This window comes from Rattus norvegicus, chromosome 4 (genome assembly GCF_021556685.1).
Source record: "Rattus norvegicus strain SHRSP/BbbUtx chromosome 4, alternate assembly SHRSP_T2T, whole genome shotgun sequence".
NCBI lineage: Eukaryota > Metazoa > Chordata > Mammalia > Rodentia > Muridae > Rattus > Rattus norvegicus.
In genome coordinates, this window is record NC_141537.1 from 62849888 (window position 1) to 62862919 (window position 13032).

Here is a 13032-nt window from a genome sequence, read left to right on the forward strand (position 1 = left end):
TTCAAATATTTCCACTACACCTCTGTGCTTGAGGAAGCTCTGAATAAATGCTCATTTTCCTCCAAGATGTTTGGTTACTAAATCACCATTTCCTTCTAGTAAGGCTCAGATTAACACATCACAAACACTTGGTTTCTTTTGCCTTATGTGCTAATCTGTCCCCACTCCCTCTTCTCTCTATTCTGATTCAAATAAGCTTTGAGGCAACAGAGTCAGGTAGTGGGAAGAATATGGGCTTTCGGTGTAAGTCCTGAATTTGAATTCTCCTGCACCTCATCTCAGTCAGAGTTTCTATTGCCATGATGAAACACCATGACTAAAAAGCCAGTTGGGGAGGGAAAGGTTTATTTGGCTTAAACTTCCAGTTCATCATTGGAGGAAGTCAGGACATATACGTAAGCAGGGCTGGAGCCTGAGCAGTAACTGATGCAGAGGCTGTGGAGGATCACTGCTCGCTGGCTTGCTTCACAGGGCTTGCTCAGTCTGCTTCCTTACAGAACACGGGGGCTGGCCTGAGGTGGCCTCACATACAATGGACTGAGCCCTGCCCCATTGATCACTAATTGAGAAAATGCCTTAAAGCTGGATCTTATGGAGGTGTTTCCTTAACAGAGGCTCCTTCTTCACTTAAGATTCCAGTTTGCTATGTTGACATACAAAACCAAACAATATAACCTCTAAGTTTTGTTGACATTCTTTCTGGTTTTAGTCATGGTATGCTATGACTAAAGTGAGTTATCTGGGATATTGTGGGGGTAGACTCCAGAAAGCAGCCCATCACGGTTTCTTTCTGTGGTAATTTTTTATCTTTTGAGGTTATAATATAACTACATCATTTCCCCCTTACCTTTATTCTTAAAATTCCCACATATCTTTTTTTCTGTCTGTCCAATTCACTGCCTCTTTTTTCCATTAATTGCTTTTCTGTGTGTGTGTGTGTGTGTGTGTGTGTGTGTGTGTGTGTGTGTGTGTGTTCCTAAATTCTTAAATACAACCTGCTCGGTCTGTCTGGTGTTCCCTGTATGTATCTGTCTTCAGGACTGACCCTTTGGTATTAGGTACCAATCTGTGTGTTCTTTCCTCAGGAAGCCTGTTTCTCCTTCCATAGTTGCATATAGTTCTTTGTCTTCACTGTTTCCTAAGCTTTCTCCTGTCTATATTAGCATGTCTGTTGACATCTTTTTGATGGATTACAATCCTCTCTTTTTGTGCATTGGTGTTTCCAAGCCACTTTTTTTTTGTTTTGTTTTGTTAGGTATTTATCTTTGTTTAATATTCTCTATGTTCATGCCTTAAAGGTTAGTGATTCTTATTTATTTATTTTACTTTTTTTTTACACTCCAGATTTTATTCCCCTCCCAGTCCATTCTCCTACTGTTCCACATCCCATACCTTCTGCCTTTTCCCTCTCCCCCATTACCACTTGTGCCCCCTTCCCCATCTCCAAGAGAATGTCCCTATCCCACCCTCCTTCCCACCAGACCTCTAAACACCCTGGGGCCTCCAGTCTCTTGAGGGTTAGGTGCATCTTCTCTGACTGAACTCAGACCTGACAGTCCTTTTCTCTTGGAGGTCTCATATCAGCTGGTGTATGCTACCTGGTTGGTGATCAAATGTCCTAGAGACCTCGGGGGTCCAGGTTAAATTGACACTGCTAGTCCTCCTACAGGGTTACCCTCCTCCTCAGCTTCCTCCAATTTTCCCCTAATTCTACCTGAGGGGTCAGCAGCTTTTGTTCATTATTGGGTGCAAATATCTGCATCTGACTCTTTTTTTTTTTTTCAGAGCTGGGGACCAAACCCAGGGCCTTGCACTTGCTAGGCAAGCGCTCTACCACTGAGCTAAATCCCCAACCCCCTGACTCTTTACTCTCTACTTTGAAGTTTGCTATGAATGCCATGGTAATTTGTATTGGAAAAAGTTTGTTGGTATTTCTTTTCAACAAAGCGTAGTTGTGGGTCATTTTCATAGCCCCCTCCCCATCATAAATGTTGTTTCCTGTAGTGCCCCTTTCGCCTAGGCCTTTGTCTCCTTGTGAGATTGTTTAAAGTAGCCTGTTCTGAACTTATTCTCACTACAGGAATAGGTGTGGTTTGGGGTGACCAGCACATGTATAAAGAACGTTCAGTTTTATTTCCCATATATAGTTCTGTCAGTCTTACGCTGGTATGGGCTTTTAGAACCAAAAACAAAGACACTTTCTATCCTAATGTCCCACTATTTGTATGGTCTCCCTGCATGACATGGATACTTGGATCCCCCTTAAATACATGTGTTGCCTAACAGAAATTAGTGGGAGCAATGCCCAGCCTGTCCCACAGAGAACAAGTGCATAAAGAATACTTATTTGATTTGCTTCACTCTTTCATATTGCTGAAGAAAGGATAGTAAGAGAACAGCTAGCAGTTTGTCCCTAAGACATGCTGTGTCCTTGAATAAAGTATCAGGAAACTAAATACTTTCACCCCATTTTAGGGACAGCCCTTTTCTTCTTGTTTCCTACTTTATAAGCCTAAATTATTTCTGGAAATGAAGGGAGTTCCATTTGTATTCTGTTTTGTTCATTTTCTTGCCAAGAGATGTGTGTTTTCTGGTCAGTTGTCTGTCCCTTCCTGACTGGGACATGCTGATCAGTGACAGGGCTCAGCATGTAGTTAGGAGAATGCTCCATTTCTTGAATAGTCCTCTGAATGTAATCCAGCATCTGGATGGTGTCAGCCATAAGAATACGGCTTCCCAGAATCTGTTTGCCCCGCCCCTGTGGAAGGGTGCTTTATGTGTTGTATCAATGCTCACAGGATGGCATGAATGCTCATTCAACCAGACCTCCTGGAGTCAGTAGAGGACAGTTTTATGTAGAAATCTCACAACCCATGTTCTCTTTTAGTTTTTAACAAGTAAGTGTTTCATGTTTTAATTAGTGCCACAGGAGCTTCCCGCCCCCTTTTATGTACTTCACGGGATGGGCAGGTTTGTGAGGACTGCGGACTGTTGTTACTTAGGCAGATCAGTGGACTCAGATACCGGGAAGCTGTTCTAAGTTCACTTAATTCATACGGTGCTGGCTGCTGTCTGAGTTACAAAATCGCAGGAACCTTTCACCTGCCCTAGATGCTCAGGTTTTGAAATTTTCCTGCATTTTCAGAATGGGCTTATCATTTTCCATGTAAGAGCCTCTATTTTACCATAATGGTGACCAGTGTGATGCTTTTTGTTTTGTTTCCCTGTGTTTCTGTTGGTCCTGAATGCTTTCCTTTTTCAATATCTAACGAACATTTTCTCTCCTTTAAAATTCTTTACATTTAGCCCATTTTGCTGTACTTTTGTGATTGAATTTATGACATAGCTACATAAATGTAAGTCCATATGCTTCAGAACATACCATTAGTCTAGAGGGACAGAAAGCCCGTGTGAAGAAAAGGTCATGTGTTTACTTTTAGTTAGTTGCTTATATTTCATGGTTTAGGTCCTTTTCACTGTAAAGTGATGCTAATCTGTCATACTCTATTCTGGAGACACTCGTCATTATGTTCCTCTTCTTCTGACTGTTTACTTTGTACCTATGTCATATGCAAGACTGTTGTACTCCATTATCTCTGTTGAAGGAATTTTTTTTTTTGTTCTTTTTTTTGGAGCTGGGGACCGAACCCAGGGCCTTGCGCTTCCTAGGCAAGCGCTCTACCACTGAGCTAAATCCCTAACCCCTGAAGGAATTTTTTATGTTTATGCATCTACCCTCCCATTTTCTCATGTCTTAATTATAAAAGTGATATACCTGATCCCAGTAGTGTTCCCTGTTGCCTGGCAACGGGCATACTGTCAGTCTTTTTATTAACTTGAGTATTTCTTATATACATTTCGAGTGTTATTCCCTTTCCCGGTTTCCGGGCAAACATCCCCCTCCCCCCTCCCCTTCCTTATGGGTGTTCCCCTCCCAACCCTCCCCCCATTACCGCCCTCCCCCCATAGACTAGTTCACTGGGGGTTCAGTCTTAGCAGGACCCAGGGCTTCCCCTTCCACTGGTGCTCTTACTAGGATATTCATTGCTACCTATGGGGTCAGAGTCCAGGGTCAGTCCATGTATAGTCTTTAGGTAGTGGCTTAGTCCCTGGAAGCTCTGGTTGCTTGGCATTGTTGTACTTTTGGGGTCTCGAGCCCCTTCAAGCTCTTCCAGTTCTTTCTCTGATTCCTTCAATAGGGGACCTATTCTCAGTTCAGTGGTTTGCTGCTGGCATTCGCCTCTGTATTTGCTGTATTCTGGCTGTGTCTCTCAGGAGAGATCTACATCCGGCTCCTGTCGGTGCACTTCTTTGCTTCATCCATCTTGTCTAATTGGGTAGCTGTATATGTATGGGCCACATGTGGGGCAGGCTCTGAATGGGTGTTCCTTCAGTCTCTGTTTTAATCTTTGCCTCTCCCTTCCCTGCCAAGGGTATTCTTTTTCCTCATTTAAAGAAGGAGTGAAGCATTCACATTTTGATCATCCGTCTTGAGTTTCGTTTGTTCTAGGGATCTAGGGTAATTCAAGCATTTGGGCTAATAGCCACTTATCAATGAGTGCATACCATGTATGTCTTTCTGTGATTGGGTTAGCTCACTCAGGATGATATTTTCCAGTTCCAACCATTTGCCTACGAATTTCATAAACACGTTGTTTTTGATAGCTGAGTAATATTCCATTGTGTAGATGTACCACATTTTCTGTATCCATTGCTCTGTTGAAGGGCATCTGGGTTCTTTCCATTTTCTGGCTATTATAAATAAGGCTGCGATGAACATAGTGGAGCACGTGTCTCTTTTATATGTTGAGGCATCTTTTGGGTATATGCCCAAGAGAGGTATAGCTGGATCCTCAGGCAGTTCAATGTCCAATTTTCTGAGGAACCTCCAGACTGATTTCCAGAATGGTTTTACCAGTCTGCAATCCCACCAACAATGGAGGAGTGTTCCTCTTTCTCCACATCCTCGCCAGCATCTGCTGTCACCTGAGTTTTTGATCTTAGCCATTCTCACTGGTGTGAGGTGAAATCTCAGGGTTGTTTTGATTTGCATTTCCCTTATGACTAAAGATGTTGAACATTTCTTTAGGTGTTTCTCAGCCATTCGGCATTCCTCAGCTGTGAATTCTTTGTTTAGCTCTGAACCCCATTTTTTAATAGGGTTATTTGTTTCCCTGCGGTCTAACTTCTTGAGTTCTTTGTATATTTTGGATATAAGGCCTCTATCTGTTGTAGGATTGGTAAAGATCTTTTCCCAATCTGTTGGTTGCTGTTTTGTCCTAACCACAGTGTCCTTTGCCTTACAGAAGCTTTGCAGTTTTATGAGATCCCATTTGTCGATTCTTGATCTCAGAGCATAAGCCATTGGTGTTTTGTTCAGGAAATTTTTTCCAGTGCCCATGTGTTCCAGATGCTTCCCTAGTTTTTCTTCTATTAGTTTGAGTGTGTCTGGTTTGATGTGGAGGTCCTTGATCCACTTGGACTTAAGCTTTGTACAGGGTGATAAGCATGGATCGATCTGCATTCTTCTACATGTTGACCTCCAGTTGAACCAGCACCATTTGCTGAAAATGCTATCTTTTTTCCATTGGATGGTTTTGGCTCCTTTGTCAAAAATCAAGTGACCATAGGTGTGTGGGTTCATTTCTGGGTCTTCAATTCTATTCCATTGGTCTATCTGTCTGTCTCTGTACCAATACCATGCAGTTTTTATCACTATTGCTCTGTAATACTGCTTGAGTTCAGGGATAGTGATTCCCCCTGAAGTCCTTTTATTGTTGAGGATAGCTTTAGCTATCCTGGGTTTTTTGTTATTCCAGATGAATTTGCAAATTGTTCTGTCTAACTCTTTGAAGAATTGGATTGGTATTTTGATGGGGATTACACTGAATCTGTAGATTGCTTTTGGTAAAATGGCCATTTTTACTATATTAATCCTGCCAATCCATGAGCATGGGAGACCTTTCCATCTTCTGAGGTCTTCTTCAATCTCTTTCCTCAGTGTCTTGAAGTTCTTATTGTACAGATCTTTTACTTGCTTGGTTAAAGTCACACCGAGGTACTTTATATTATTTGGGTCTATTATGAAGGGTGTCGTTTCCCTAATTTCTTTCTCGGCTTGTTTCTCTTTTGTATAGAGGAAGGCAACTGATTTATTTGAGTTAATTTTATACCCAGCCACTTTGCTGAAGTTGTTTATCAGCTTTAGTAGTTCTCTGGTGGAACTTTTGGGATCACTTAAATATACTATCATGTCATCTGCAAATAGTGATATTTTGACCTCTTCTTTTCCGATCTGTATCCCTTTGATCTCCTTTTGTTGTCTGATTGCTCTGGCTAGAACTTCAAGAACTATATTGAATAAGTAGGGAGAGAGTGGGCAGCCTTGTCTAGTCCCTGATTTTAGTGGGATTGCTTCAAGTTTCTCTCCATTTAGTTTAATGTTAGCAACTGGTTTGCTGTATATGGCTTTTACTATGTTTAGGTATGGGCCTTGAATTCCTATTCTTTCCAGGACTTTTATCATGAAGGGGTGTTGAATTTTGTCAAATGCTTTCTCAGCATCTAATGAAATGATCATGTGGTTCTGTTCTTTCAGTTTGTTTATATAATGGATCACGTTGATGGTTTTCCGTATATTAAACCATCCCTGCATGCCTGGGATGAAGCCTACTTGATCATGGTGGATGATTGTTTTGATGTGCTCTTGAATTCGGTTTGCCAGAATTTTATTGAGTATTTTTGCGTCGATATTCATAAGGGAAATTGGTCTGAAGTTCTCTTTCTTTGTTGTGTCTTTGTGTGGTTTAGGTATAAGAGTAATTGTGGCTTCGTAGAAGGAATTCGGTAGTGCTCCATCTGTTTCAATTTTGTGGAATAGTTTGGATAATATTGGTATGAGGTCTTCTATGAAGGTTTGATAGAATTCTGCACTAAACCCGTCTGGACCTGGGCTCTTTTTGGTTGTGAGACCTTTAATGACTGCTTCTATTTCCTTAGGAGTTATGGGGTTGTTTAACTGGTTTATCTGTTCCTGATTTAACTTCGATACCTGGTATCTGTCTAGGAAATTGTCCATTTCCTGAAGATTTTCAAATTTTGTTGAATATAGGTTTTTATAGTAAGATCTGATGATTTTTTGAATTTCCTCTGAATCTGTAGTTATGTCTCCCTTTTCATTTCTGATTTTGTTAATTTGGACGCACTCTCTCTGTCCTCTCGTTAGTCTGGCTAAGGGTTTATCTATCTTGTTGATTTTCTCAAAGAACCAACTTTTGGTTCTGTTGATTCTTTCTATGGTCCTTTTTGTTTCTACTTGGTTGATTTCAGCTCTGAGTTTGATTATTTCCTGCCTTCTACTCCTCCTGGGTGTATTTGCTTCTTTTTGTTCTAGAGCTTTTAGGTGTGCTGTCAAGCTGCTGACATATGCTCTTTCCTGTTTCTTTCTGCAGGCACTCAGCGCTATGAGTTTTCCTCTTAGCACAGCTTTCATTGTGTCCTATAAGTTTGAGTATGTTGTATCTTCATTTTCATTAAATCCTAAAAAGTTTTTAATTTCTTTCTTTATTTCTTCCTTGACCAGGTTATCATTGAGTAGAGCATTGTTCAATTTCCACGTATATGTGGGCATTCTTCCCTTATTGTTATTGAAGACCAGTTTTAGGCCGTGGTGGTCCGATAGCACGCATGGGATTATTTCTATCTTTCTGTACCTGTTGAGGCCCGTTTTTTGACCAATTATATGGTCAATTTTGGAGAAAGTACCATGAGGAGCTGAGAAGAAGGTATATCCTTTTGCTTTAGGATAGAATGTTCTATAAATATCCGTTAAGTCTATTTGGCTCATGACTTCTCTTAGTCTGTCTACATCTCTGTTTAATTTCTGTTTCCATGATCTGTCCATTGATGAGAGTGGGGTGTTGAAATCTCCCACTATTATTGTGTGAGGTGCAATGTGTGTTTTGAGCTTTAGTAAGGTTTCTTTTACGTATGTAGGTGCCCTTGTATTTGGGGCATAGATATTTAGGATTGAGAGTTCATCTTGGTGGATTTTTCCTTTGATGAATATGAAGTGTCCTTCCTTATCTTTTTTGATGACTTTTAGTTGGAAATTGATTTTATTTGATATTAGAATGGCTACTCCAGCTTGCTTCTTCTGACCATTTGCTTGGAAAGTTGTTTTCCAGCCTTTCACTCTGAGGTAGTGTCTGTCTTTGTCTCTGAGGTGTGTTTCCTGTAGGCAGCAGAATGCAGGGTCCTCGTTGCGTATCCAGTTTGTTAATCTATGTCTTTTTATTGGGGAGTTGAGGCCATTGATATTGAGAGATATTAAGGAATAGTGATTATTGTTTCCCTTTATATTCATATTTGGATGTGAGGTTATGTTTGTGTGCTTTCATTCTCTTTGTTTTGTTGCCAAGACGATTAGTTTCTTGCTTCTTCTAGGGTATAGCTTGCCTCCTTATGTTGGGCTTTACCATTTACTATCCTTTGTAGTGCTGGATTTGTGGAAAGATATTGTGTAAATTTGGTTTTGTCATGGAATATCTTGGTTTCTCCATCAATGTTAATTGAGAGTTTTGCTGGATACAGTAACCTGGGCTGGCATTTGTGTTCTCTTAGGGTCTGTATGACATCAGTCCAGGATCTTCTGGCCTTCATAGTTTCTGGCGAGAAGTCTGGTGTGATTCGGATAGGTCTGCCTTTATATGTTACTTGACCTTTTTCCCTTACTGCTTTTAATATTCTTTCTTTATTTTGTGCGTTTGGTGTTTTGACAATTATGTGACGGGAGGTGTTTGTTTTCTGGTCCAATCTATTTGGAGTTCTGTAGGTTCTTGTATGCCTATGGGTATCTCTTTTTTTAGGTTAGGGAAGTTTTCTTCTATGATTTTGTTGAAGATATTTACTGGTCCTTTGAGCTGGGAGTCTTCACTCTCTTCAATACCTATTATCCTTAGGTTTGATCTTCTCACTGAGTCCTGGATTTCCTGTATGTTTTGGACCAGTAGCTTTTTCCGCTTTACATTATCTTTGACAGTTGAGTCAATGATTTCTATGTAATCTTCTGCTCCTGAGATTCTCTCTTCCATCTCTTGTATTCTGTTGGTGAAGCTTGTATCTACAGCTCCTTGTCTCTTCTTTTGGTTTTCTATATCCAGGGTTGTTTCCATGTGTTCTTTCTTGATTGCTTCTATTTCCATTTTTAATTCCTTCAACTGTTTGATTGTGTTTTCCTGGAATTCTTTCAGGGATTTTTGTGTCTCCTCTCTATGGGCTTCTACTTGTTTATTTATGTTTTCCTGGAATTCTTTCAGGAATTTTTGCGATTCTTTCAGGCATTTTTGCGATTCCTCTCTGTAGGCTTCTACTTGTTCTCTAAGGGAGTTCTTCATGTCTTTCTTGATGTCCTCCAGCATCATGATCAAATATGATTTTGAAACTAGATCTTGCTTTTCTGGTGTGTTTGGATATTCCGTGGTTGCTTTGGTGGGAGAATTGGGCTCCGATGATGCCATGTAGTCTTGGTTTCTGTTGCTTGTGTTCCTGCGCTTGCCTCTCGCCATCAGATTATCTCTAGTGTTACTTTGTTCTGCTATTTCTGACAGTGGCTAGACTGTCCTATAAGCCTGTGTGTCAGGAGTGCTGTAGACCTGTTTTCCTCTCTTTCAGTCAGTTATGGGGACAGAGTGTTCTGCTTTCGGGCGTGTAGTTTTTCCTCTCTACAGGTCTTCAGCTGTTCCTGTGGGCCTGTGTCTTGAGTTCACCAGGCAGCTTTCGTGCAGCAGAAAATTTGGTCTTACCTGTGGTCCCGAGGCTCAAGTTCGCTCGTGGGGTGCTGCCCACGGGCTCTCTGCAGCGGCAGCAACCAGGAAGACCTGTGCCGCCCCTTCCGGGAGCTTCAGTGCACCAGGGTTCCAGATGGTCTTTGGCTTTTTCCTCTGGTGTCCAAGATGTGTGTGCAGGGAGCAGTCTCTTCTGGTTTCTCAGGCTTGTCTGCCTCTCTGAAGGTTTAGCTCCCCCTCCCACGGGATTTGGGTGCAGAGAACTGTTTATCTGGTCTGTTTCTTTCAGGTTCCGGCGGTGTCTCAGGCAGGGGTTCTGCCGCTCCTTGGCCCTCCCCCACGGGAGCCCAGAGGCCTTATACAGTTTCCTCTTGGGCCAGGGATGTGGGCAGGGGTGGGCAGTGTTGGTGGTCTCTTCCGCTCTGCAGCCTCAGGAGTGCCCACCTGACCAGGCGGTTGGGTCTCTCTCTCACCGGGTCTGGGAGCAGAGAGCTGCTGCGGGCCGGGATCGGCGGGTGTGGGACTTCCGGTAAACACAGAACGTGCCCGGTCCTAGAGAAATTCTGCTTCCGTGTGTCCCAAGCTCACCAGGCAGCTTTCTTGCAGCAGAAAATTTGGTCTTACCTGTGGTCCCGAGGCTCAGGTTCGCTCGTTGGGTGCTGCCCAGGGGCTCTCTGCAGCGGCAGCAACCAGGAAGACCTGTGCTGCCCCTTCTGGGAGCTTCAGTGCACCAGGGTTCCAGATGGTCTTTGGCTTTTTCCTCTGGCGTCCGAGATGTGTGTGCAGGGAGCAGTCTCTTCTGGTTTCCCAGGCTTGTCTGCCTCTCTGAAGGTTTAGCTCTCCCTCCCACAGGATTTGGGTGCAGAGAACTGTTTATCCGGTCTGTTTCTTTCAGGTTCCAGCGGTGTCTCAGGCAGGGGTCCTGCCGCTCCTGGGCCCTCCCGCACGGGAGCCCAGAGGCCTTATACAGTTTCCTCTTGGGCCAGGGATGTGTGCAGGGGTGAGCAGTGTTGGTGGTCTCTTCCGCTCTGCAGCCTCAGGAGTGCCCACCTGACCAGGCGGTTGGGTCTCTCTCTCCTGTCAGTCTTTTTATCTTGCCCTCCTCAGCATCCTAATACTTTGATAAGGAGAGAGGTTTGCCATCGATGCTTGCTAGTTCTTCTGTGTGCTGCCGACAGCCATCCCTCCTCTACCTCATCTTGCCCTGACTGTGCTGCTTAGCCTATAGTTTCCTATTTTCCAGACCCAACTCGGTCCTTCTGTTAAAAGACACCTCAATTATGCCTTCAGGAGCCAAAGGTGTTTGAGGAGACTGACTTAACAGAATTCCAGAACTCAATGCTTTAGTGAAGACAGTGTGTCTTGCTTAGTTCCTGTTAGACTCAAGCATGAAAAGAAATACTGCCTGTTAAAACAAGAATAGACAAGAGAGAAATGACACAAAACATATATGTAATTTCTGTGAAAGCTATCAAAATGATATTGGATTATTTAATAGTTTTGACTCCCCCCTCTCATGTGTATGTGTGTGTTCTACAGGTTTTATGACGAACTTAGCTGTCACAATAATCTTTAGAAAGAAGATTTTTGCTCTGCGATATTTATGGATCCCCAGATTCACAATATTAACTTTTATTATTCTTTTACTTAATGGAAGAGGTCACTATATCCTAGATGATTCTATGGATGAATGTTTTAGGGGTAGATATATTGTCCAGGTAATGTGTTAGGATTAGATAAATCTAATGGGATCCCTTTTTGCTCTCTGGTTCTTTAACTGTTCTGTAACTTGGGGGTGTGTGCTTGTGTGTGTGTGTGTGTGTGTGTGTGTGTGTGCGCGTGTGCACCTGTGTCTGTGTGTTTCTGTGTATATTCTATCTGCAGTAGCAACCTTGAACATCTGGGAGGAGTGGTTAGCTATTTTCTGTTGGTAGTTTTGAGTACTCTGGAAGGAAAGCATTAGGTAAACATTAGGCATTTTTTGTTATTACTGTTGCCATTACTTGGTATCATTTATGTAGCACCTGCCTCACTAATGTAATTGCTTATAGGAGCTGCAATTTTATTCCAAATGGCTACTTTTTTGTCATTATGTAATCTGTGGTAAACCACACACTATGTAAACATTTTCGGTGGATTTTTTTCTTGAAATTCCAGCCTTCCAATAGTGTTTCTCCTCCTATTGTTCATGAACCGTATATTGGAAGTTTCTTAAGAACATACCATAGTAAGAATCCAAGGAAAGAAAACATCTAACACTTTATAGCAACAGCTGAGGCCCCTCATAGTTATCATTAACCAAGAGCAATATTGAAAGAACATTAATATGTTTCTTTTGCATGACTCTTTTTATACCCAATTTTGAAGTTGTTGTTTACTTTTTAAATTCATTTTCAAATTTACAAACATAATCTGTGCTTTATTTCCTAATGTATAGCTCTTTGATTATATTTGTACATGTTTTTAAGAGTTTTGAGTTTTTTTCAGACTCCTGCCAGTAGTTAATATCTCTTTGCATGTCACGCAATAATTTATCCTGATAGAATTCACCTGTTTCGCGTGTAAAGTTAATAGCTTTCCATAATAAAATAAAGTTATTTTTTCTAGACAGTGTTATTAATTTGGTGTTTATTTTTATTTTAAAAAATCCTGTAAAATATTTTGTTTTGAAATTAGTGGTCTTTTGATGTGAGATATATTACAGAAAGAGTCAAAGTACTTCTTGGTAAATTTTCTGACATTATTAGCAATTCTCTTTTTCTGAAATTATTAGTAATTTTATTTGTTAATTCTAGGAACATGAAAGGTTTTATATTAGGACATATAGTAGTAAGCAACATTGCTGTTCATCTGCTGAATACTTATGTCTACATGAAATAATTTTTGAGCTTGGATATATTTTTATTCTTTCTTATTTATTATCATACATTCTTTGTTTTAATTCAGTTGTATTGAAAATTTTTCCTGTAAGTTTTCTAATCCACTTGAGGTTTTTTGCACTAGTGTAGCTCTCAATGTCTGAGAATCTGTGCTTACCGAGCTCTGTACTAGTTGTGCTCTTGGGTGGATCAGACCCAAAAAAGTGAATGCATTTTAAAGTAGGATTTGTTGATGGGCTTTAATAATAAGGTATGGCTAGTCCAGCAATGGCTTACTAATACTGTAGAGGCTGAGCACCTCTTAGCTGTGCATTGCATATGTTTGCCTCAGTAGTTCTGACTTGTCATTCGAGGCCTGGAAGATTCCC

The 13032-nt window shown here is 41.4% G+C and overlaps 1 protein-coding gene across 2 annotated transcripts in view; it reads left to right on the forward strand.

The window, feature by feature from the left end:
• Exoc4 (exocyst complex component 4) overlaps positions 1 to 13032 on the forward strand; it is a 770091-nt gene that overhangs the window by 259637 nt on the left and 497422 nt on the right.